The 24,318-nt window shown below is 39.8% G+C and overlaps 1 protein-coding gene across 1 annotated transcript in view; it reads left to right on the top strand.

The window, feature by feature from the left end:
* Positions 1-24,318, top strand: part of DMAP1 (DNA methyltransferase 1 associated protein 1) — a 47,028-nt gene that overhangs the window by 7,872 nt on the left and 14,838 nt on the right. Inside the window, exons 3-4 of the mRNA XM_077845276.1 lie at positions 82-293; positions 19,966-20,188. The gene's annotated coding sequence lies outside the window, so the exon portion shown is untranslated. The remainder of the gene's footprint in view (positions 1-81; positions 294-19,965; positions 20,189-24,318) is intronic.

Genomic DNA, 24,318 nt, shown 5'->3' with positions numbered 1-24,318 from the left:
TTTAAAAGGTTTAAATAATATCATGTTTCCTGATTCCTTAGTCTCATTTAACATAATGATGATCTATTGCTCTTCCTTCAGTAGATGCCTGCAAAGAGAACAACTATCTTTCCTGTAAAGCCTAAACAAGCCATACTGCTTTTTTGAAAAAAAAATTACAGTTTTGGTGCCCTGAGTCCACTACCTGGAACATAATATCTCTGCATGGGAATAATATCTCTATAAGAGCCAAGAAACAGCTATTTTCGAGAATTCCAGACATACTACAATTTCACAGATGTACTCTTTACTGGGTATGATTAGATATGTTCTCTTTTCCTTTCATGAATAAGAATAAGAGAAATAAGACAAACCTATGACTAATGGAATTCTATATTCAAAAAAATTTTTTTTGTATTTAAATTAACATTATCCATAAGTATGAGATACCAGAACTACATATAGCACTTAACAAGCCTTAGTTGGTGATGCTTCCAGAGACATGGTGAGCAGGGGAAACAAATCAACATCAGAATGAGTGTCTATTCCATTGGAGGCAGGTCAGTACCACTTTATGGTATGATCAACCTGCCCCAAGGTGCCTGGCTGTCCCCAAGTGCATGTGGCTAAAGATTAGCCACTTTGCTGGTACATCGGGTAATAGTGATGTCAGTAAGCACATTAGTAAGGGGAAATCCATGTCATTGAGCCCATTTTATTTATGAATCCATTGAGCAAGTTCTGGGGTGATGGGGGGAGGAAGCTGACCAGCACTCACAGAATAGGTCCAGATGGTGGAAAGTCTCCTTCATTTTGAAGATGCACAAGATGCATAAATACTTTCATAGTCTAGACCCAATTTAAGAGGATCTTAAATCTATCCACATATCTCTTATCTTCCTTGTCATCTATTTTCTTACCTTCCCCCTCCAAGTCCCTGACATACAGCTAACAATTGGCCTCCTTTTTTTGTATCACTGTAGGACCTTATCTCAACCCAGCTCCCCTAATAGGGAAAGTGGACAACAAGATGTGCTACCTGAAGTTCTACCCACTAGAAGGAATTTTCTTCTCTACAGAATATAATATAATGGCGCATACAGTATAACAGTATAATTTTCACCACTGCCAGTCTCCTGTGCTGAGTAGCCTATAAAGGCTAAAAGCTTTCTCTCTTAGCTCACTGATCATAGGAAGCTCTCCGTGAGGTCCTAGGCATAGGCTGAGCATGGATGACACATGATAGGAGTAGACATACTGGGAATGGAAGCAGCTCATGTGGCTTACTTATATAGTTAGACTTGAGCCTGGTCTTAGAAGTATCACTTGTAATTAATGGGTGATGTGCACTCTATTTTATGGTTTGGGATCAGTTTGGGCTGTGGAGTCACCAAGTATTTCATGGCTGAGTGTTTTTATACCGTCCTGGAGTTCAGTAGCTTCTCAAAAGAGCCATTTGCTGAAGAAATGCTTTCTCAATGATACTCTATTAGGGCAAAGCTAGCTTCACCTGGCAATTTCAAATGCTTATCCTGCTGGCCTTAATGTACATATGTTTCTATCATACCAGTGTATCTCAAACCAAAGAGCCCTCATCTTTGCTTTGCTCTAACTGGTCAAATAAGAGATTATTTTATTTTATTTTATTTTATTTTTTTTTAAGAGATTATTTTATACCTCAAATTTTCTCCCACTTGCTCCTCCTACCTACTGATTAAAAAAAAAATGAGGAAGAAATAAAGTATGGAGAGTTAGAGAGCCCTTTGGGAAATTTTCCTATATTGGGCTCTGGATCCCATAAAACTGCCATATAAGTATTTATCCTTCTCATGGGAAGCATATGGGATTAACAGACTGTGACAATGGTCTTTTATTTTTCCATAATATTTTAACTTCTATCTGTTAAAAGCCTTTCAAGACCAAAGAAAGCAACTTAAAGAAAGCAATTTATATTATAAAACTTTTATTCGATCTAACACTTTATCTTGCTCTTTTGAGTTCAATGGCTTCACCAGGGGAGATGTGAGTGAGGGAATTCATACCTTTTTATTATGGAAAGTTTCAAACATACATAGAGAGAATGGAATCTTAAGCCTCTATACACCCATCGCCCAGCTTCAGTGATTATCAACACTCTGTTCCTCTTATTTATATTTTGTCCTTCCCACCACGAGTTTTTTTTCTTTTGCTAGAGTATTTTAAAACAATCCAAGACATCATATCATTTCACTTGTAAATACTTCAATAAAAATCTCTTAACACATACAAATTTTATAGTCATAACATAACCATAACTTTATTATCATACCCAGCAAAATTAATAATTCCTAATTCATCTAAAAATCAGTCCGTGTTCAGTTTTCCCCAGTTGTCTCAAAATGCCTTTTTATAGTTGGCTGATTTAAATCAAGATCTAAACATAATCTACATATTGCATTTGGTTGGTAGGTATCTTTAGCCTCTTTCTCTTTTAAAAAAGTTAAATACAGGCTTTCTGCTGAAGTAATTTATATTTCTTCCTGTTTCCTAAAATAGACATCACATTTCTAAACCCAACAAAAAAGCCTTAGCTGAAGAGTCATGTATGAGACATTCAGACTGGCCCAAGAAAACTGATAATGAATAAATGAATTTGAATACATTAAGGTGAACTTGCACAACAGAACCATAGCCTTGGGCAGCCCCGGTGGTGCAGCGGTTTAGCGCCGCCTGCAGCCCAGGGCGTGATCCTGGAGACCCTGGATCGAGTCCCACGTCAGGCTCTCTGTATGGTGCCTGCTTCTCCCTCTGCCTGTGTCTCTGCCTCTCTCTGTCTCTATGAATAAATAAATAAAATCTTAAAAAAACAAAACAAAACCGTAGCCTTTAGTTAGAGACACCCGAACCAAAGGCAAAAATCTTCCAAGATTAAGGCAGGTTTCTTTCTTTTTTTTTGTTAATTTTTTTTTATTGTTTATGATAGTCACAGAGAGAGGCAGAGACACAGGCAGAAGGAGAAGTAGGCTCCAAGCACCGGGAGCCCGACGTGGGATTCGATCTCCGGTCTCCAGGATCACGCCCTGGGCCAAAGGCAGGCGCCAAACCGCTGCGCCACCCAGGGATCCCTAAGGCAGGTTTCTTATTGTTACTTATTTATTTTTCTTTTACTGCTCCAGTCAATGAGAGGAAAACTTTACCGAGGCCCCAGGGCATTGGGGCTCTGGCAGGAGGCCACCCCCAGCCAAGGAAGAGCTGGTGCGGGAGCCTTATTCAACCTTCCTGGGGCCAGGTAGTTGGTGGGGCTGCACTACTTGGCAGGTGACAGTGCCGGGGTGCACTGAGCCTAACACTTGTGGCCAATCATCTTGTCGCAGTTGTATTTCTGGGCCAGCTGGCGGAGGGAGGCTCAATGATGCCCCCTCTCAGGTGAAGCACCGAGTGCAGGATGGACTTTTTCTGGCTATTGTTGTCTGAGACAATGGGGCTGTCCTCTGACTGTTGGCCAGCAAAAATCAGATGCTGCTGGGTCAGCAGGATGCCCTCCTTGTCTTGGATTTTGGCTTTGGCATTCTCAGTGGTGTCCCTGGGCTCGACCTCGAGGGTCATGGTCTTGCCGGTGAGGGTCTTCACAAAGATCTGCAACTCTGCGTCTGCCACAAGGCCATCTCCTTGAAGAGGAAATGTCTTTTATTTTTTAAAAATATATACAACACTACATGTTTTATTTTTTTCCCTCCAAGTTCATGTTGTGTTCATCTTTATATTATATAGTGTGAATACAAGCTTTCATTTTTTAAAAAAGATGTTATTTATTTATTCAAGAGACAGAGAGAGAGAGAGAGGCAGAGACACAGGCAGAAGGAGAAGCAGGCTCCATGTAGGGAGCCCGATGTGGGACTCGATCCCAGGACTCTAGGATCACGCCCTGGGCCGAAGGCAGGCGCTAAACCGCTGGGCCACCCAGGGATCCCACAAGCTTTTATTTTATTTTATTATTTTATTTTTTAAGATTTTTTAATTTATTTATTCATTCTTGAGAGAGAGAGGCAGAGACACAGGCAGAGGGAGAAGCAGAGTCCGTGCAGGGAGCCCGATGTGGGACTCAATCCCGGGTCTCCAGGATCACACCCCAGACTGAAGGTGGCACTAAACTGCTGAGCCACCCAGGCTGCCCTTCCACAAGCTTTTATTTATTTATTTTTAAATAAATTTATTTTTTATTGGTGTTCAATTTACCAACATACAGAATAACACCCAGTGCTCATCCCGTCAAGTGCCCCTCTCAGTGCCCATCACCCAGTCACCCCACCCCCTGCCCTCCTCCCCTTCCACCACCCCTAGTTCATTTCCCAGAGTTAGGAGTCTTTATGTTCTGTCTCCCTTTCTGATATTTCCCACACATTTCTTCTTCCTTCCCTTCTATTCCCTTTCACTATTATTTATATTCCCCAAATGAATGAGAACATATAATGTTTGTCCTTCTCCGACTGACTTACTTCACTCAGCATAATACCCTCCAGTTCCATCCACGTTGAAGCAAATGGTGGGTATTTGTCATTTCTAATGGCTGAGTAATATTCCATTGTTTTTTTTTTTTTTACTTTCATTTTTTTTTATTGGTGTTCAATTTACTAACATACAGAATAACACCCAGTGCCCGTCACCCATTCACTCCCACCCCCCGCCCTCCTCCCCTTCTACCGCCCCTAGTTCGTTTCCCAGAGTTAGCAGTCTTTACATTCTGTCTCCCTTTCTGATATTTCCCACACATTTCTTCTCCCTTCCCTTATTTTCCCTTTCACTATTATTTATATTCCCCAAATGAATGAGAACATATAATGTTTGTCCTTCTCCGACTGACTTACTTCACTCAGCATAATACCCTCCAGTTCCATCCACGTTGAAGCAAATGGTGAGTATTTGTCATTTCTAATGGCTGAGTAATATTCCATTGTATACATAAACCACATCTTCTTTATCCATTCATCTTTCGATGGACACCGAGTCTCCTTCCACAGTTTGGCTATTGTCCCACAAGCTTTTAAATACAGTTTAAAAATTTAACAGATATGGGGCCCCTGGGTAGCTCAGTCAGTTATGCTGCTGCCTTCGGCTGGGGTCATGATCTCAGGGTCCTGGGGTCGAGCCCTGACCTGCTCCCTGCTCAGCAGGTAGTCTGCTTCTCCCTCTCCCTCTGCCTCATGTTCACTCTCTCTCTCTCAAATAAATAAATAAAATCTTTGAAAACAAATTCAACAAATATTTAATGCAATTTCAAAAAAAATGGCATAGAAAATTCCCTTTGGTTTAAATCTTGTACAAAAAAAAGTCCTCCTTGTACATATCAGCAGGATTTCCTTTTTGCCTTCACATACTTAGTGTAAGATATTACTGCACAATCGTGTGACTCCAAGGCAAACACTTGGGCACTGAGCAGGGTGACTGTCATTGTATGGAACTGCTTTCTTCCTGTGGGAGAAGCCACTCGCGCACATTGGTAGTTTCCAAGGAGGAAGTGGAAGGCTTCGGCAGAGATTGTCATCCGTCTCCAAGGGGCCACATCTAAAATAACTGTTTAGGATGTCCTCACAAAAGCGACATAGGCTGGAGAGCTGTTTCAAATGTTCTTATAACCAAACTTTAGAAAAGTACACTTTATTAAGAGGTGCAGGAAAACCAAACACACAGGCATCCAAAGTAGGCATATCTCCAAAGGAAAATGGACGTGTCCCCAGTCTGTTTGCCAGAAGGCTTAGGCACCCCCTGGCATGTCTGTGTATATGTGCTTCCACTTCTCAGAGGGGAGATTCTCCTCCCATCAGGAGAAAATTATGTTCAGTGCTCCTTAAGACATCCTTCCAGGCAGGATCAAACCAAAGAGAAAAGGAATTCGTGAAGCAAACCCAATAATTTTGTCACAGTAAAGAATTTGTGCCTCTCAATCAAGTGCCTTTTCTAGGAGAGCAATGTAAGCCAGTGTATCTGCCCCCTGTTTTGCCAAGAATTCATAGTCAGAACTGTACTTGTGTTCTTTTTTAATTTTTTGAATTTAAAAAAATTAATTTTAAAGATTTTATTTACTTATTCATAAGAGAGAGAGGCAGAGACAGGCAGAGGGAGGAGCAGTTTCCATGTGGGGAGCCCATGCGGGACTCGATCCCAGGACCCTAGGATCACCACCTGAAATGAAGGCAGATGCTCAACTGCTGAGCCACCCAGGCGTCCCCCCCCCCCCCGCTTTTTTTTAAGGTTTTATTTATTTGTTTGAGACAGAAGGAGAGAGAAGCATGAGTAGGGCAGAGGGAGAGGGAGAGGGAGAAGCAGTCCCCCACTGGGCCTGGAGCATGATGAGGCACTTGATCCCAGGACCTGGGGATCATGCCCTGAGCTGGAGGCAGATGCTTAACCGACTGAGCCACCCAGGTGCCCCTATATTTGCGTTCTTAAAAAATTTAGTGTTTTTGTCAGCTGAGAAATCATGTTGGTACCGCTCCTCTTGAACCTCTCAGCGTATTATCTATGACACTGATGTCCAAGAGTGCATCAGAAAATTTGGCCTAAACCATCACCACCAGGTTACACCACTGTGTACAATGGGAGCCTCCCCCCACTTCCCCAGCAGCTGAGCTCCAAGGCAGCCACCATCTTGCTGGGCCTGAACTTTGCCACTTTTAAGTCTCTCTCAATCAGTAGAATGGCTACTCTGTCTTTGTTACTGGTTTCATTTTGGTTTTGTTTTATTGAAGTAACTGGGTAATTTGTCATATGGGATTTCTCACATTATGGATTTGGGTTTGTAATCTTGTGATGTCATTTAACATTTTTCTAACCTCCGTATTCTTTATAAACTGATAACTGTATCTAGAGGCTTGATAATTTTTGTTTTTGTCACTCAGTACTTTGTGAGCAGTGCTCTCTAGGCTCCACTGCATCAGATCAGGGCGTGGTCCAATTTGTAGTGATGTTGAGATTAATCAGTGGGTTCAGGAGTTTCCAGCCTGGTTTAAAGTTTGTCATCAACTTTCCACCCCAAACTTTTAATAATAATTGATGATGATTGCTTAGATCCATTATTTCATAAAGGAATGCAAAGTAGTGATTTTTCTGTTTCCACCTTTTTTTTTTTTTTTTTGCATTTGTTAGCTGTGGTTTTTCTGTAAATTATTTTCTCTCACCATTGATTCTGATAGTTTGAAATACAAGACATGCAGGAAAGGCACCTGGATCTTTCCCTTTAAAAAAAAAATTTGGGATCCCTGGGTGGCGCAGTGGTTTAGCGCCTGCCTTTGGCCCAGGGCGTGATCCTGAAGACCCAGGATCGAATCCCACGTCGGGCTCCCAGTGCATGGAGCCTGCTTCTCCCTCTGCCTGTGTCTCCGCCTCTCTCTCTCTCTCTCTCTCTCTGTGACTATCATAAATAAATAAAAAAAATAATAAAAAAAATAAAAAATAAATAAAATTAAAAAAAATTTAACAGGACACCTGGGTGGCTCAGCAGTTCAGCGTCTGCCTTCAGCTCAGGTCTTGATCCCGGGGTCCTGGGATTGAGTCCCACATTAGCTTCCCGCAGGGAGCCTGCTCCTCCCTCTGCCTGTGTCTCTGTCTCTGTCTCTCTCTCTGTGTGTCTCGTGAATAAATAAATAAAATCTTAAAAAAAAAATCAACTTTCAGAATAATGAGATCATACTCTAGCAACGTCCAGGGGTGATCAACGAGGTTTTGTTTTTTTAAGCCATCACATTTTGGGGTGGGCTTATTATGCAGCAGTAGGTATGAGACACAAAGGGTTAGCATGTAGCAATGATGTTTCAAAAAATTATTATCATTATGAATTCATGGATGTTTATAAATTCCATGTGTTTTTATTCTTTGTAGTCAATAGTTTTCTTGATGCTGAAATTGTATGTAAAATTGTATATAAGGGACGCTTGGGTGGCTCAGTGGTTGAGCGTCTACCTTTGGCTCAGGGCGTGATCCCAGAGTCCTGGGATCGAGTCCCACATCGGTCTCCCCATGTGAAGCCTGCTTCTCCCTCTGCCTGTGTCTCTGCCTCTCTCTGTGTCTCTCATGAATAAATAAAATCTTTAAAAAATTATATATAAAGGTATGTATATTTATATACTTTTATTTTCCTTTCATTATTACATAAAAAATATAATACTATACACACCTTTTCGCATGTTACTTTTTTCACCTTTATTCTAGAGATCACTCTTTAGCAATATAGAGAGATTCTTCATTCTTTTTAGAGTTTAATAGTATTCCAGGGCATGTATGTCCCATGGTTTATTCACCTGTCCCATCCTCTATGGAAAGACATGCAGGGGGCGCCTGGCTGGCAGTTGGTAGAGCATGGGACTTTTAGCCTTGGGGCTGTGAGTTCAAGCCCCAGGTTGGATGTGAAGCCTACTTTAATTTTTTTTTTTATTATTTATTTATGATAGGCAGACAGTGAGAGAGAGAGGCAGAGACACAGGCAGAGGGAGAAGCAGGCTCCATGCACCGGGAGCCCGACGTGGGATTCGATCCCGGGTCTCCAGGATCGCGCCCTGGACCAAAGGCAGGCGCTAAACCGCTGCGCCACCCAGAGATCCCTGAAGCCTACTTTAAAGAAAAAAAGAAAGATATGCTGGCTGTTTGCAGCCTTTTATTATTACAAAATGTGCTACAATAAATAACCTTAAGCTTCCATCATTTCAAGGTTTTACCACTGTATCTCAAGTATATTTACCTAGAAAGGAGGTTGTTTGGGCAAAGGGTAAATGCACAGGTAATCCTGCTAGCTATTGTCAAATCTCTGTCCAGGGTCGTACCATTTTCATCCCCATCAGCAACACAGGAAAGCACATGCTTCTCTGCAGTCTCACCAACTTGGTGCGTTGTCAAGTTTGGGATTTTTGCCAATCTGATAGGTAAGTAATGGATCTCAGTTTAGTTTTAATGTGGAATTGTCTTATTATGAGCAAAGTTCAGCATTTTTCCATATATTTAAGAGCTATTAGCATTTATTTTTCTATAATTTTCACATTTTTCTACTGGGTTGTTAGACTAGGATTTGAGTTTCTTTTCAATATTTAGAAAATTTGGGTATATTAAGGATATTGGCCCTTTGTGATATTAGTTACAATTTTGTCCCATTTTTTAATTTAACTTTTGATATTCTTTTTTTAATACATATATTCTTGATGGTATGTTGGGTAGGCATTTAAATTTTAAAAAAATTTTAGACAAATTTTCCCATTTTCCTTTATTGATTCCAGATATAGAATACAGTTAGGAAAGTCCTCCTCCTTCCTAGGTCGTAAAGAAATTGAGCTATATTTTCCTCTAGTATTTGTATGACTCAATATTTTTTACATGTAGGTATCTGATCCATTTGGCATTTATCCTAGTGTAAGGTGTGAGGAATGAATCCAATTTTATCTTTATCCACATGGCTATCAGTTGTTCCAACGCTATTTGTTTATCAAACACTAAATTTCCATATGCCTTTGGAGTCTATGGATTTTATGTTCTCTTCCATTAGCCATTTGTCTATTTATGCACCAATAGCATAATGTTTTAATTACAGGGACTTTATAAATGTTTCAATGTGTAGGTAGTCCCCCATTGCTATTTTTTGGGGGTAGGGGGAGATTCCTGGCTAGTCTTGCATTTATTTTCCAAAATAAATAATAATCAACTTATCTAGCTCCAGAAAAAAATTAATAACTTGGATATTTTTATTGGAATCCCATTAAGTTTGTAAATTTTAACTTGGAGAAAGTTGATATCTTTCCGATATTGATTCTTCTGATGAAAAACATGGCATCTTTTCCCATTTGTTCAAGTCTACTTTTTGTCCTGTAAGAATGTTTTACAGTTTTTCTCATGTAGGTTTTACACAATTCTCATTAAATTTGCACCTACACTCAAAGGTTTAGCGCTTGCCTTTGGCCCACGGCGTGACCCCAGGGTCTGGGGATTGAGTCCCATGTTGGGCTCCTTGCAGGGAGCCTGCTTCTCCCTCTGCCTGTCTCTCTCTCTCTCTCTCTCTCTCTCTCTGTCTCTCATGAATAAATAAATAAAATCTTAAAAACAAAAACAAAAACGTGTGCCTACATTTTGTTTTATCTTGCTTCTGCTATTGTAAATGGGATCTGGGATCTTTTCCATTATTTCTTCCAAGTGGTTACTGTTTCTTCTAAATGGTTATGAAAACTATTTCTATATGTTAATTTTATATCTTGCTACTTTACAAAATGGTTTTACTATTCATAGGAGGTTGTCATTTTAGGTTTCCTAGAAACATATCATCTGCACATGTATGTAATTTTATCTTGTCTTTTTAAATTCTTATGCCTCTAATTGCTTTTTGTTGTATTAAAATAGTGGCCACCCTTGTCTTGTTTCTGATTTTTGCAGTGAATTCCAACACCAATTATCTGATACTGAGTGTCCTACAATTCAGTTCAGTTTTGACAGTAACTACCTACAGGGGGTCTGTGAAGACCCTGACAGGTTAAAATTCTCAGTCATGATAGCACATGCAGCGTCATGGCCCTGCATCAGAAGCTGGCTGAAAATCCTGGATGGTGGGATACCTGGGTGGCTCAGTGGTTGGGTGTCTGCCTTTGGCTCAGGGCATGATCCTGGGGTCCCGGGATTGAGTCCCACATAGGGCTCCCGCGAGGAGCCTGGTTCTCCCTCTGCCTGTGTCTCTGCCTCTCTACGTCTCTCATGAATAAATAAATCAAATCTTTAAAAAAGAAAATCCTAGATGGTGTTCTTAAGCCATTTATGCTTCTGCCTTGCTGACTACAAACTGGAGGCTTCTTAAAACCTCCTCAGATTGGTAATTCACTATTTATAGTTATCATTTGATTATAAAGGATACTATTGAACAGCCAAATGAGGAATAGGGCAAGATCTTTAAGGGAAGGGCTTGACCAGAGTTCCCATGCCCTGTCCTTACAGAATCTAAGCCTGCTACCCTCTGAGCCTATCAAAGTATTTAGCAACTGGGGAAGCTCCCTTATGGTCCAGGATTATTAAATCATTGTTTTCATGGGTATCCCTGGGTGGCTCAGCTGTTTGGCGCCTGCCTTTGGCCCAGGGCACGACCCTGGAGTCCTGGGATCGACTCCCGCGTCCGGCTCCCGGCACGGAGCCTGCTTCTCCCTCCTCCTGTGTTTCTGCCTCTCTCTCTCTCTCCCTCTCTCTATGTCTATCATAAATAAATAAATCTTAAAAAAAAAGTCATTGTCTTCATGACTTATATCCAGTCCCTCTCCCTTTCCTCAAGTTGGTGTGTGTGTATGTTGGATGGCAGGTTGCTGAGATTTTCCAACCCTCTAATCACATGGTTGGTTCCTCTGGCCCTAGCCCCCATTCTGAAGCTATCAAACCCATCCCCCCCATCAATCATTACCACGAATCATCTTATCCTCATAAACTCAAGTACTGATCTTATAAAGTATTGAGTTTATAAACTCAACTATCAAGAGATTCATGAATAACAAGACATTCCTATCATTCAGGAAATTTCAAGGGTTTTTGAAGCTCTGTACCAGGAACCTGGGAAAAATACCAAATTTATTTTTTATTAGATCACAAACAAGGAAGACTCTAGTGTTTAATTAATTTGATGCCATTAATATTGATGCCAAATTTGGAATCAAGATATATAATGGAAGTATCCCTCAATTTCTGTTTCATTGAGTCTTTAACATGTATGGGCTTTGGATTTGTCAAATGCCTTTTCAGGGTCTGTGGAGTTGATCAGTTCATTTTCTCATTACATGTATAAATTTGATACATTATGTTAACAGATTTCCTGATGTTAAATGATCTTTGTATTCCTGAAATAAACCCTACTTATGTATTTATTTAAATGTGCTGAGTTATGTTTGCTAATGTTTTACCCTTTTTATTGATTTACTATCAATGTTATACTTTGTTTCACAAAAAATAAATTGGAAGTATTTCTTCACCTTCTATGCTCTAGAATTGTTGAAGTAACATTCAGATGATCTTTGCTTTAAAGATTTAGTATAAATCCTCTGTGAAGTCATGTTGATCTGATACTTTCTTTTTTTAAGATTATTTATTTCTTTATTTGAGGGAGAGAGAGAAAGACAAGATAGAGAAAGCAGGGCAGCCCAGTGGATCAGCGGTTTAGCGCCGCCTTCAGCCCAGGGCCTGACCCTGGAGACCTGGGATCAAGTCCCATGTCAGGCTCCCTACATGGAGCCTGCTTCTCCCTCTGCCTCTCTCTCTCTCTCTCTCTCTCTGTATCTCTCATGAATAAATAAATAAAATCTTAAAAAAAAAAAGATAGAGAAAGCATGAACAGAGTGAGGGGAAGAGGGAGAAGCAGACTCCACACTGAGCAAGGACTCTGGGATCATGACCTGAGTGGAAGGCAGATAGATGCTTAACCAACTGAGCCACCCAGGTGCCTTGGTCTGATAACTTTTTGTTGGGTTTCTGTTTTACAAATTTGTAGTTCTACATATGAGACTATGTCTCTACTGGGTTCAATTTTGGTAAATTATATTTACCTAGAAAGTTATCCATTTCACTGAGACTTTCATCTTCATTTACATAAAATTATACAACTTAGTAAGCTATGTTTTGGTGGCCACTATCCCTTATCATTTAGCTTGTATATTTGTACTTTCTCTCTTAAAGAAAAAGTTATCTAATAGTTTGTGTATATTATTAGTGTTTTCAAATAATAAGCCTTCTTATGTATGTACTACTTTTACCCTGTTTGTTTTTTTAATTCACTAATTTTTCACTCTTATCTTAATAATTCCTTCCTTATGCTTTCCTTTGATCTTTTTCTTTCTTTTTTTTTTTTTTAAAGATTTCATTTTATTTATTCATGAGAGGCACAGAGAGAGAGAGATGCAAAGTCACAGGCAGAGGGAGAAGCAGGCTCCACGCAGGGAAGCCCAATGGGACTCGATTCCGGGTCTCCAGAATCATGCCCCGGGGTTAAGGCAGCGCTAAACCGCTGGGCTACCGAGGCTGCCCTCCTTTGATTTTTTCAATCAAATATTTCATTTGTTTACCTTCATTTCATTGATATAGATATCTAGTGTATGAATTTCCCTCTGATGATTTTTACTGTAGATTGCTTATTCAGATGTGATGATTTCATTATTAGTAGTAGTATTTCCAAGAGTTCTACTTTTTCATTTTCCCTTTTTTTGCAGGAAGTACTTAAAAGTATGTGCATTAAAAAATTCGAGTGGAGGATCCCTGGGTGGCGCAGCGGTTTAGCGCCTGTCTTTGGCCCAGGGCGCGATCCTGGAGACCCGGGATCGAATCCCACGTCGGGCTCCCGGTGCATGGAGCCTGCTTCTCCCTCTGCCTGTGTCTCTGCCTCTCTTTCTCTCTCTCTGTGTGACTATCATAAATAAAAATTAAAAAAAAAATTCGAGTGGAAGAAACTTGATTATCAGCTCTATCAGTTTCTAGCATTGTAGTCAGACAGCACTGTTGTGTTATTTGCATTTTATTGCAGTTTTTCTTTATGGCCTGACACATCCATATGAACATTCCAAGTGCACTTCAAAATGAGGCATATTCCCTAATATTGGGATTCATAATTTGGTATGTATTGATTGATTATGTCATTAGGTCAGCGCGGCTCAAAGTGGCCAGTCTACTGTGTCACCGTAAGCACATAACAGTTCAGCTGATCCCCCTGCTTTGGTGGCAAGACTTTATGAAGGAAGTGGTGTGTTGATTTATATTCTGGAGCAAGCTTCCTATCTCACTGCATCTGGTAACCACTGTTCATGAACTTGAAGCTGTCTCTAACCACATTTTTGGTGGCACTGGATTAGGTTTCCTAAATCCTTATTCATTTCTTCGTCCACTTGACTTGTCTTCAACTGAGAGTAATGTGTTAAACTTTCCTCTTATTGATATGTTTCTAGTTCATCTGCATCTCCTGTAGTTTTGTCTTTTGCTGGGTTGTGAAACAGATATATGTGTCCATTGTTAAATTCAGCCAGTAGCATTATAAAAGCCCTTCTTTTTCTTTTTAATGCTTCTTGGTCAGAATTCTAACTTGATAGATAGGTGGAGGTCAGAATTCTAACTTGACCCTTGCATTTTCTGTGTTTTATATTTTGCCTGGTATATATTTGCCTGTCGATTCTTTTATTTTTAAACAGTCTCAGTATCTTTGTTTTCAGGTGTCTTCTATGGAACAGGGTTAGACTTTGCTTTGTTTGATGATTTGATGATTTGAAAATACTTTCATTCAATATGTGAGTTTGCCTCATTTATATTATTGATAAAGACTGACATCTTTTTTAATTTAAAATATTTCACTATATTGTCACCTGTTTTCTCTCTTTCTCTCTCTCTTGAGCTTCAAAAAATATTTCTTTTGGCATTTAGGGAGTTCTACATTTTGTCCTGTACATTTTCATAATAATACCTTTGCAAAATACTATGTCCTTCTTTTTTTAGATAATAGTACACTGGTCTTCTACTTTGAGCAATATTAAAGTTAATAAGCAACACGTTTTTCACATTCTGCTCCCTCTGCCTGACATCTAGTTAAAATGATACGTTATTATTCACTCTTAATAACTATAAGGCAATTGGTGAGTTTACCCCATTTTTCATATATTCTCCCTTTCCCCCATTTTTGGAAAGGATTTTATTTATTTTTTCATGAGAGACACACAGAGAGAGGCAGAGACACAGGCAGAGGGAAAAGCAGACTTCCTGTGGGGAGCCTGATTCAGGACTCCATCCCAGGACCCTGGGATCATGCCCTGAGCCAAAGGCAGTCACTCAACCACTGAGCCACCCAGGTGCCCCCTTTCCCCCATTTTTGATATTGCACTTTACATACGTCATCAGAGCACATAACAACTACATGCCGTTCTATCATCCTTACTCTCGACATTTGCTTTTAGTTCTACAACTAAATACATTCAGTGTTTACTGCCAACCCTGTGTTGAAGCTTTTCTAATTATTTCACGGTTTTATGAAGTCCATGCTCTCTCTCTCTCTCTCTCTTTTTTTGGTTGAAGTCCATTCTCTAGTAGACTCCTCAGGATTGATCTCATGGGAACATTTGCTGAGTTTTCACATGTTCATAACACTTGTCTATGGCATTATACTTTCTGGTCATGTTAGCTGGATATAAAATGTTTGGTCCATATTTTCTTGAGTATTTTAAGGTTATTACTTTATTATCTTCTGGTATGAAGTGTTTTGATGAAAACATTGATGCAAAACTGATATCCTGGGATTCCTGGGTGGCTCAGCGGTTTAGCGCTGCCTTTAGCCCAGGGCCTGATCCTGGAGACCCGGGATCGAGTCCCGTGTTGGGCTCCCTGCATGGAGCCTGCTTCTCCCTCTGCCTGTGTCTCTGCCTCTCTCTCTATGTCTCTCATGAATGAATAAAATCTTTTTTAAAAAACCTGATTTTTAAAATTTATAAGTAATTTAGTCTTCTGGCCTCACTCAAGGTCAATCCCCTCCCCAGGATAGCCCACATCTGATGACTGGTTGGAATGGGAAAACAAAGGCCTGGTCTCCTCACTCCATCTAGAGACAACTCTGAAGGGTCATCTCTCCTTCAGAGCACCTCACGTGCCAGCTGAGGACTTGCTGGGATTTTATCATAGTCCAACGTCTCCCTCAGACTAGTACAATAATGTTAATAATAGAAAAGCCCAAACCAGCTTTTCCCTTTTCCCTCTACAGATATTGGTACCAAGAGTACGATATAGGAGATATAATATCTCTGTTCCAGAGTATGCTTCTCAAGGACCTTAATAGTACTGTTTTTATGAGAAGAGAGGCAGAGACTCAAAACAGTCCCTCATCCCACCTCCAACTTACTCTGCTCATTTGCTCTAAAATAACCTGTGTTTGCTCTTTCTTAGAGAAAGCTAAACCACAACTTTCTTTAGAACTCATCTGGATGGGGTTTCCTTTCTTCTTCTTTGAAAAAAAGGAATTGGGGCACAGTGGCTCAGTCAGTTGTCTGACTCTTGATTTCAGCTCAGGTCATGATCTCAAGGTTGTGAGGTAGAGTCCTGCATTGGGCTCTGTGCTCAGCCTGGAACCTGTTTAAGATTCTCTCTCTCTCTCTCTCCCTCTGCCTCCTCCACCCCACTCTCTCTGTCTTGTCTAAAATTTTTTTAAAAAGAAATAAACCTAGACTTTTCAGTATCTAAAACAAGGTAAAGTTGAGATAGGATATCAAAAGATTCCAACACTTCTGAGCATGAGGAGAGTAGTGAAAGGTGCCAGAGCCATTGGTATGACAGCATTTGTGCCCTTAGGGTGTGGCTGTCCCTCACTCAGACCCTCCTTTGTGCCACCAGCCCCCATTAGTTCATTGCCCCCATTTCCCCATTGCCAAAACCAGCTCTGGGTCTTAAATCTCTCCTTCAAGCAGAGGATAGGGACAGTCTGAATAAAATCTGGATAGTACTTGGCAATGGCTTTGATAGGTTAAAAAAAAAAAAAAAAAGAAAAGAAAAGAAAATAAGACCCTTTGGGGGCACCTGGGTGGCTCAATTGGTTAAGTGTCTGCCTTCAGCTCAGGTCATAATCCCAGGGTTTTGGAATCAAGCCCTGTGTCAGGCTCCCTGCTCCTCTGCCCCTCTCCTTGCTCACATGCTCACTCTCTCTCTCAAATATAAAATCTTTTTAAAAAGTAAAAAAATAAAAAAAATTAAAAAATAAAAATAAAAAAAGAAAGTAAGACTCTTTTTATCAGTATCTATATCTGAGTGTGATTTCAACTTAACATCCTATTTGTATAATATGAAACCAAAGTAGTCTTGTTTACAGAGGGGGCATTCCCCTGTATATTTTGTCAGACTCTGGAATGAGATCTGGTTAGGTTGTTTCTCCCATTTTCTTTCTTTCTTTCTTTCTTTCTTTCTTTCTTTCTTTCTTTCTTTCTTTCTTTCTTTCTTCTTTTTTTTTTCTTTCTTTGTTTCTTTGTTTCTTTGTTTCTTTCTCTTTTCTTTCTTTTGTTCTTTCTTTTTTAGATATATTTATTTATTTGAGAGAGAGGATACGTGTGTGGGGGGAGGGGCAGAGGGAGAGAATCTCAAGCAGACTCCCCACTGAGCATGAAGCTCATCACAGGGCTTGATCCCCAAACCAATGAGATCATGACCTGAACCCTCCAGTCGGTTGGATGCTCAACTGACTGAGCCACCTAGGCTCTTCTGTTACTCCCATTTTCAAATTCTGTTTCACTTTTACACGAAACAAATTTTGAGGGGCAGTGATAATTGCTGCCTTCCTGTTCCTGACTTTAATGGCAGTGCATTTAGCCACTTAATATGATGTTTGCTCTTTGTTTCTTGGAAAAGGAAAATTGACTAACTATTTATCATAGTTAGGGAATGTCCTGTGTCTTTTGTTTTACTTGGTGTTTTTTCCAGAAATGGTTCTTGAATTTCCTCAGCTGCTATGTAATTGTATAACTTTGAATTTGATTTTATTAATGTCATTAATTGGGTTGATGGATTTTCTAATTTTGTACTCCCTTTATTGGCCTGAGATAAATTCTATTTTTTAGGTTTATTCTTAGGTGGTTAACAGATTTTGTTGCAATTCTGAATGTAATTTTATTTGCTATTACATTTTCTAATTGGTTATTGCTGGTATATAGGAAAGCTATTGATTTTTGCACTTTGATCTTGTATGTAGTTACCTTGGTAAATTCTCTTATTCGTTTTAATAATTTGTCAGTTGATTTTTTTAGGTTTTTCTATGTAAGCGATAGTGTTATCTGCAAATAATCACAATTTGCCTCTTTCTTTTCTAATGTTTATACCTCTTATTGCTTTTCTTCCTTTCTTCAATTAGAACATCTGACACCATTTTGAATAGTAATGGTGATAAAGGTCATTCTTGTCCTATTCTTGACTTCAGTTGGAATGTATCTATTGTTTCACCAGTAAGTGTGGCATTTGCTGTGGAGTAGTTGTTGTTTTTAAAGATTTTATCTATTTTTAGAGAGACAGAGAGAAAGAGAAAGAGAAAAAGCAGGCAAGTGAGAGAGAGGGGCATCCCAAGCAGACTCTATGCTGAGTGCAGAGCTAGACAGGGGGCTTGATCTCATGACCCTGAGATCATGACCTGAGCCAAAACCAAGAGGCAGATGCTTAACCAACTGTGCCATCCAGGTGCCCCATTTGCTGTAGGTTTTTATCATTGTTTCATTAGAAATAAATAATGTATCAAATTAAGGCTATTCTTTTCCTAGTTTGCTAGGAGACTTTTTTCCTTTAGATCACTAAGGGGTATTGAATTTATTAAAACCATCATATTTAAACATTTAAAATTATTAATATAATTTAAATTGATTACATATTATTTTTTTAAAATAATTTTTTGAGAGAGAGCCTGAGTGCATGCAGCAGCAGACAGGGGGAGGTGCAGAGGGAGAGAGAGAGAATCTTAAGCAGGCTCCATGACCAACCAGCACAGAGCCCGAGGCCAGGCTCAATCTCATGATCCTGAGATCATGACCTGAGCCAAAATCAAAAGTCAGAGGCTTAACTGACTGAGCCACGCAGGCATCGCTAAATTGATATATTTCTAATCCTGAGCTATCTTAGCAATTCTGGGATAAATCCTCTTTGGATTTGATGAATTGTTCTTTTAAAACACTGCTAAATTTATTTATTTATTTATCTATTTATTTACTTATTCTTTTTACACAGCTGAATTTAGTTTGTTACATTTTATTTAAGATTTTGCTTCACTGTTCTTATGTGGGATCATGGATATATTTTTTATCTTGTCCTTCTCTAGCTTTGTTTTTCAGGACATACTAGTTAGTAAAATGTGTTAGATAGTTTTCTATCTCCTCTTCTCTTTCTTTTAAAAAATCTTTTCTTTTTTTTGATGAATGACAATTTCATTTTTTACATTTAAAGGCTGATAAAAAATGATTAGTTATAAAGAAAATCTTATATTTCAACTGAAAAGTATGGTAACTATATTTACTCAATAAATAGTATTTAAGTTTTCTAAAACAACTGTAAAACATCCAATATGCATGTTGAATTTCAGTACAATGGTCTCAAGACCAAGTATACATGTTACATGCATCAAGGTTGGACTATAAATGATAGTGGCCATTGTCATCACTGTTATTACCATCTTCACATTTTGTTTTAATGCCTTTGATGAGTCATTGGTAGTATTTTGCAATGAAAACGTTACTGGTGATGGATTAATCAGAACATTCTGAACTGCTGATATGGCAGGAATTGATGCTTTCACAGCTGAGAACTTTGAAATGGGTATCTGTACTGCAATCCTTTGCCTTGTGAGGGATGTTGGAGTCCCTGTCTTAGCCGAAACAGACATGGTTTGTGGGGATTGTGTGCCCATAGTGGGAGTACTTGGCCCGCTAGCAACTGAACCAACATTCAGTCATGGAACTGTTTTTCTTCTTGCAGAAGTAGTTGCTTTTTTTGGTAGAGGCTTGAGTGTGTAATTTGGAGCAGTTAAACAATGTCAATCAAGTGGCACTCTAGGGCCTGAATATGGCTTGATCAATGGAAAAGAGGGTTGATTACTTTGCCTGGAAATATCTATTTTTTTTTTAATTTTTATTTACTTATGATAGGCACACAGTGAGAGAGAGAGAGGCAGAGACACAGGCAGAGGGAAAAGCAGGCTCCATGCACCAGGAGCCCGACGTGGGATTCAATTCTGGGTCTCCAGGATTGCGCCCTGGGCCAAAGGCAGGCGCTAAACCGCTACGCTACCCAGGGATCCCTGCCTGGAAATATCTAATAAAAACTCTCTCTAAGGAAGAGAAGTAAAAGACTGGTCAGAGCAACACTGGGTGGCCAGCGCACATGATCTGCACCAACAATAGCTATCGTAGCATGGCTTTGCATGAATTTTTGCATCATTTAGGATGGTGGTCATAATTTGTAAGGCAAACTCCAACACCTGATTTACAACTCATGCCTCGCATTCTGTATCTCCATATCCTTCAGGATTTCAGCCATCATCTGTGCATCTTTTGGCATCCTCTTGGGAGAAGCCTTCTCACCAGACTCCATGACATCCGGTGTTCAGACCTCTTGAGCTAAATCACTCACATGAATGTATTTCAGTCCTGGTCTTGATGCAAGTTCTTTGCCTGGCATGGTTTTTCCAACCTCTGGAGTAGCTTGACTGTCCCACTCTCCAGCTCTGCCCCACCATACATCCTGACTGGTGAGCAAAATGTTCAGCCTTTTCTGATTTCCTTAAATTGTTTATATAAGATGAGAATTATGTTCTCTTCAAAGCATTCCTCTCTTAGACTCTGATATGGTGCTAGTCTCAATTTGAATTGAGGAAAATGTCAATTTCTTATATGCTGTAAAGTCAACTTGAATAAATGAGAAATATTCTGTTCCTTGAAGGTCAACTAGAACTTATCTATTTATAATCTTCAGTCTGTTACCTTTTTTTTAAATAAAGATTTTATTTATTTATTTATTTATTTATTTATTCATGAGAGATACAGAGAGAGAGGCAAAGACACAGGCAGAGGGAGAAGCAGGCTCCATGCAGGGAACCCAACATGGGACTTGATCCCGGGTCTCCAGGATCAGGCCCTGGGCTGAAGGCAGCGCTAAACCACTGAGCCCCCCGGGCTGCCCCAAAGTCTGTTACTTTTTAAAATTGAAGCTCAGTAACAATATTTTTAGTTTTTCTATGGTTATTGCTCTATTTGGTCTCCTAATTCTTCTTGGAACAATTTCGGCTGCTTGTTTTTATTAGAAAACATAACTAAAAATTATGGCTTTAACTAATAAAGACAGTCATGAATTTGGTATTTATTTTTGGGCAGTGAAAACCCAACTAACATCAAAGGCAGCCCTGGGCCTGCCACTAATTTACACCCACAATCACAATTGATTATCATCTGAATGAAAGTTGCACTGAAGGCAAAGCTTTGGGGAACTAAAATGGCCTCTGCTACGGAGCAGCATGAGGACTGGAGGCTTTGGGAACTTCGGTGAAGAGGGGTTTTTTTCTAGACAGAGTAAAGAAAAAGAATGTTGAGCTCCTGAAATTTTGGCTCAAGACAAGTCCTAATCCATTGACTTTTTATGTCTATAATAAAAATGATTTCTCTCTTGTAGTCATGGGGCTGATAATAATTGAAAATTAGATCTAAAGTGTGATACTGAGAATTGTTGTAGTACAATATCAGGTAAAAATGAGAGCCTTGCCAGGTCTCTTATGTGAATGTTGAAGCACTGATCAGAAAATAAAGCATTTGGGGAAAGGAGAAAACATAAGTGGGAAATATCCTAAAGGGAGACAGAACATAAAGACTCCTAACTCTGGGAAACGAACTAGGGGTGGTGGAAGGGGAGGAGGGTGGGGGGAGGGGGTGAATGGGTGACGGGCACTGAGGGGGGCACTTGACGGGATGAGCATTGGGTGTTATTCTGTATGTTGACAAATTGAACACCAATAAAAAATAAATTTATTTTTAAAAAAAGCATTTGGATGACTTGCAGCATCCCAAATTTTACCTCCTTGAGCCTCCTTGCTGACAGAAGTTCCTCTTTCTTCCTCTGCTGAGGTTAATGAGTGACTCCTGACAATCCTGGTCAACAGGAGGAAATAGTGACATAGTTCTGTGAAAGCCTGTTGACACCTTCCGGTCAATCAAGAATGTGCTGAGGGCGAGGACACGCCTGGGTGGCACAGTGGGTTAAGTGGCCGTCTCTTGGTTTCGGCTCACGTTGTGATCTCAGGGTGGTGAGAATGAGCCTGGCATCAGGCTCCACACTCAGCATGGAGACTGCTTGAGAGTCTCCCTCTCCCACTGCCCCTCCCCCCATGCTCTCCCTCTCTCTAAAATAAATAAATATGTTTTAAAAAGAAAAAAAAAACAGGCGGCGGTGGCGGGGGGGATCCCTGGGTGGCTCAGTGGTTTGGAGCCTACCTTTGGCCCAGGGCATGTTCCTGAAGTCCCGGGATTGAGTCCTGAGTCGGGCTCCTGGCATGGAGCCTGCTTCTCCTTCCTCCTGTGTCTCTGCCTCTCTCTCTCTCTCTATGTCTATCACAAATAAATAAATAAATCTTAAAAAATTTAAAAATTTAAAAAAGAAAAAAAAAAAGAATGTGCCAGGATCACAGCATCTGAGATTCAATGAAATCAAGTAAAACCCATGAAAACACACTTCAGGAGTGTTTCTGGAGGTCCAGTGTTGTAGTGAGTGTCACAGTGTCCCCTCTTAAGTACAGGTTGCTTCACCTTACGCCCTCCTACCATATGAAAGGGACAGAAAACTCTATTTCATTGGTTCACGTAAAAAAAATAAAGTAAAATACACATAACATAAAATTAACCATTTTAACGTGAACAATTCAGTGGCATTTAGTACATTCACAACGTTTGTTTCCTCACATTTTAACATCTCTAACATGAGAATTCATCTTACAATTAATGGTATATTGTGGCTTAACTGATAGTACCTTTAAAAAAATCTTCATAGTGGAATATAAATGAAGGTGCACTCTTCAGTTGATGGTGACTTAGATTAGTTGAAATATGGTACTTGGTGTTCTTCTTGGATTTTTGAGGAGCATACATCATATTTGGGTGTCTTGCACCCCATTCATTTACTGAGTGACCTGAAAGGCTGTCAGCTTTGAGAGGAATCCAGAGCAAAGGAAAACTGTCCAGTTGGTCTAGGCTGCAATGTAAATAGGCCACTTGGTCTCCATGACCCACCAGATCCAATCACGTTGATGCCCCATGCTGATAGGGTCTATAGCAAGCCAGGAGGAACATTGCAGAAGAAGCCCCTGGGATTTATGAAGAAAGTCATGCCCTGTTTGGCAAGCAACTGATCTCCCTTTGAGAAACAGTTTTATCTTACTACGGGGCCCTGGTAAAGACGGAATGCTTGTCCATGGGACAACCAGGTGACCTTGCAAACTGAAGTGCCCAATGCAGCCTGCAAACTATTTGGTCCACTATAAAGTCTGTAGTGTCCACTAGCATTCATCATCAAGAAGAAAGGATACAGATGAGGCCAGGCTTAAGCTTGTTCTTTTTTGCTACCCATCCAACACCTATGGTCTCAAGAGGCAGAGATTGTCCAAAAGGATGAAAAAGAGTAAAAGTCAAATATGTATAACAGATGCAAAATGTAAATATACCAACAAGATGAGAGAAAATGGCAGGAAAAAGATATACCATGCAAATAGCAAGCTTGCAAAGGCTGGAGTGGCTATAATATCAATTAAATTAGACTTCAATAAAAAAAGACTATTCCCTGAAATAAAGATAGATATTTCATAATAATAAATGGGTCAATTGGGATCCCTGGGTGGCGCAGTGGTTTAGCGCCTGCCTTTGGCCCGGGGCGCGATCCTGGAGGCCCGGGATCGAATCCCACGTCGGGCTCCCGGTGCGTGAAGCCTGCTTCTCCCTCTGCCTATGTCTCTGCCTCTCTCTCTCTCTGTGACTATCATAAATAAATAAATAAAAAAAAAAATAAAAATAAAAATAAAAATAAATAAATAAATAAATGGGTCAATTCACCAGGAAGATATAGCAATTATAAATGTGTATGTGCCTAGTAACAGAGCTTCAAAATATATGGAACAAAAATGGACAGAATTAAAGGAAGAAACAGATGATTCCACAATCATTGTTGGAGATTTTAAACCCCCCTCAGCAATTGATACAATAGGCCAAAAAAATCAAAAGAGGAGATTATTTGAAAATACTGTTTGGACGCCTGGGTGGCTCAGCGGTTTAGCATCACCTTCAGCCCAGGGCGTGATCCTGGAGTCATGGGATCGAGTCCCACATTGGGCTCCCTGCATGGAGCCTGCTTCTCCCTCTGCCTGTGTCTCTGCCTCTCTCTGTCTTTCTGTGTGTGTCTCTCATGAAGAGACATTAAAATAAAATATTTTAATAAAAAAAGAAAATACTGTCAATCATATTGACCTAATTGGTATTTATAGAACCCTATACCAAACTGTGGGACACATATTTTTTATACATGTTATATTCATCAATGGATCATATGCTGGGTCATAATACAAATCTCAATAAACTTAAAAGGATTGAAATTACATAGAACGTGTTCTCTGGCCACAGTGGAATTAAATTAGATATCAATGATCATAAGATACCTTGAAAACGCTCAAATATTTGGAAATATAGTAAGCCACATAGTTCTAAATGATCCATGGATCAAAGAAGCAATTGCAGGGAAATTAGAATGATAATGAAAATGTAACAAAATTTGCAGGATGCAGCTAAAGCAGTGATTATGGTGAAACTTAGAGCACTAAGTATTTATAATGGAAAAGAAGAAAGGTCT

This window comes from Canis aureus, chromosome 13 (assembly GCF_053574225.1).
Source record: "Canis aureus isolate CA01 chromosome 13, VMU_Caureus_v.1.0, whole genome shotgun sequence".
Taxonomy (NCBI): domain Eukaryota; kingdom Metazoa; phylum Chordata; class Mammalia; order Carnivora; family Canidae; genus Canis; species Canis aureus.
Note: the sequence above shows the minus strand (reverse complement) of the source record. Positions and strands in the feature narration are given on the sequence as shown.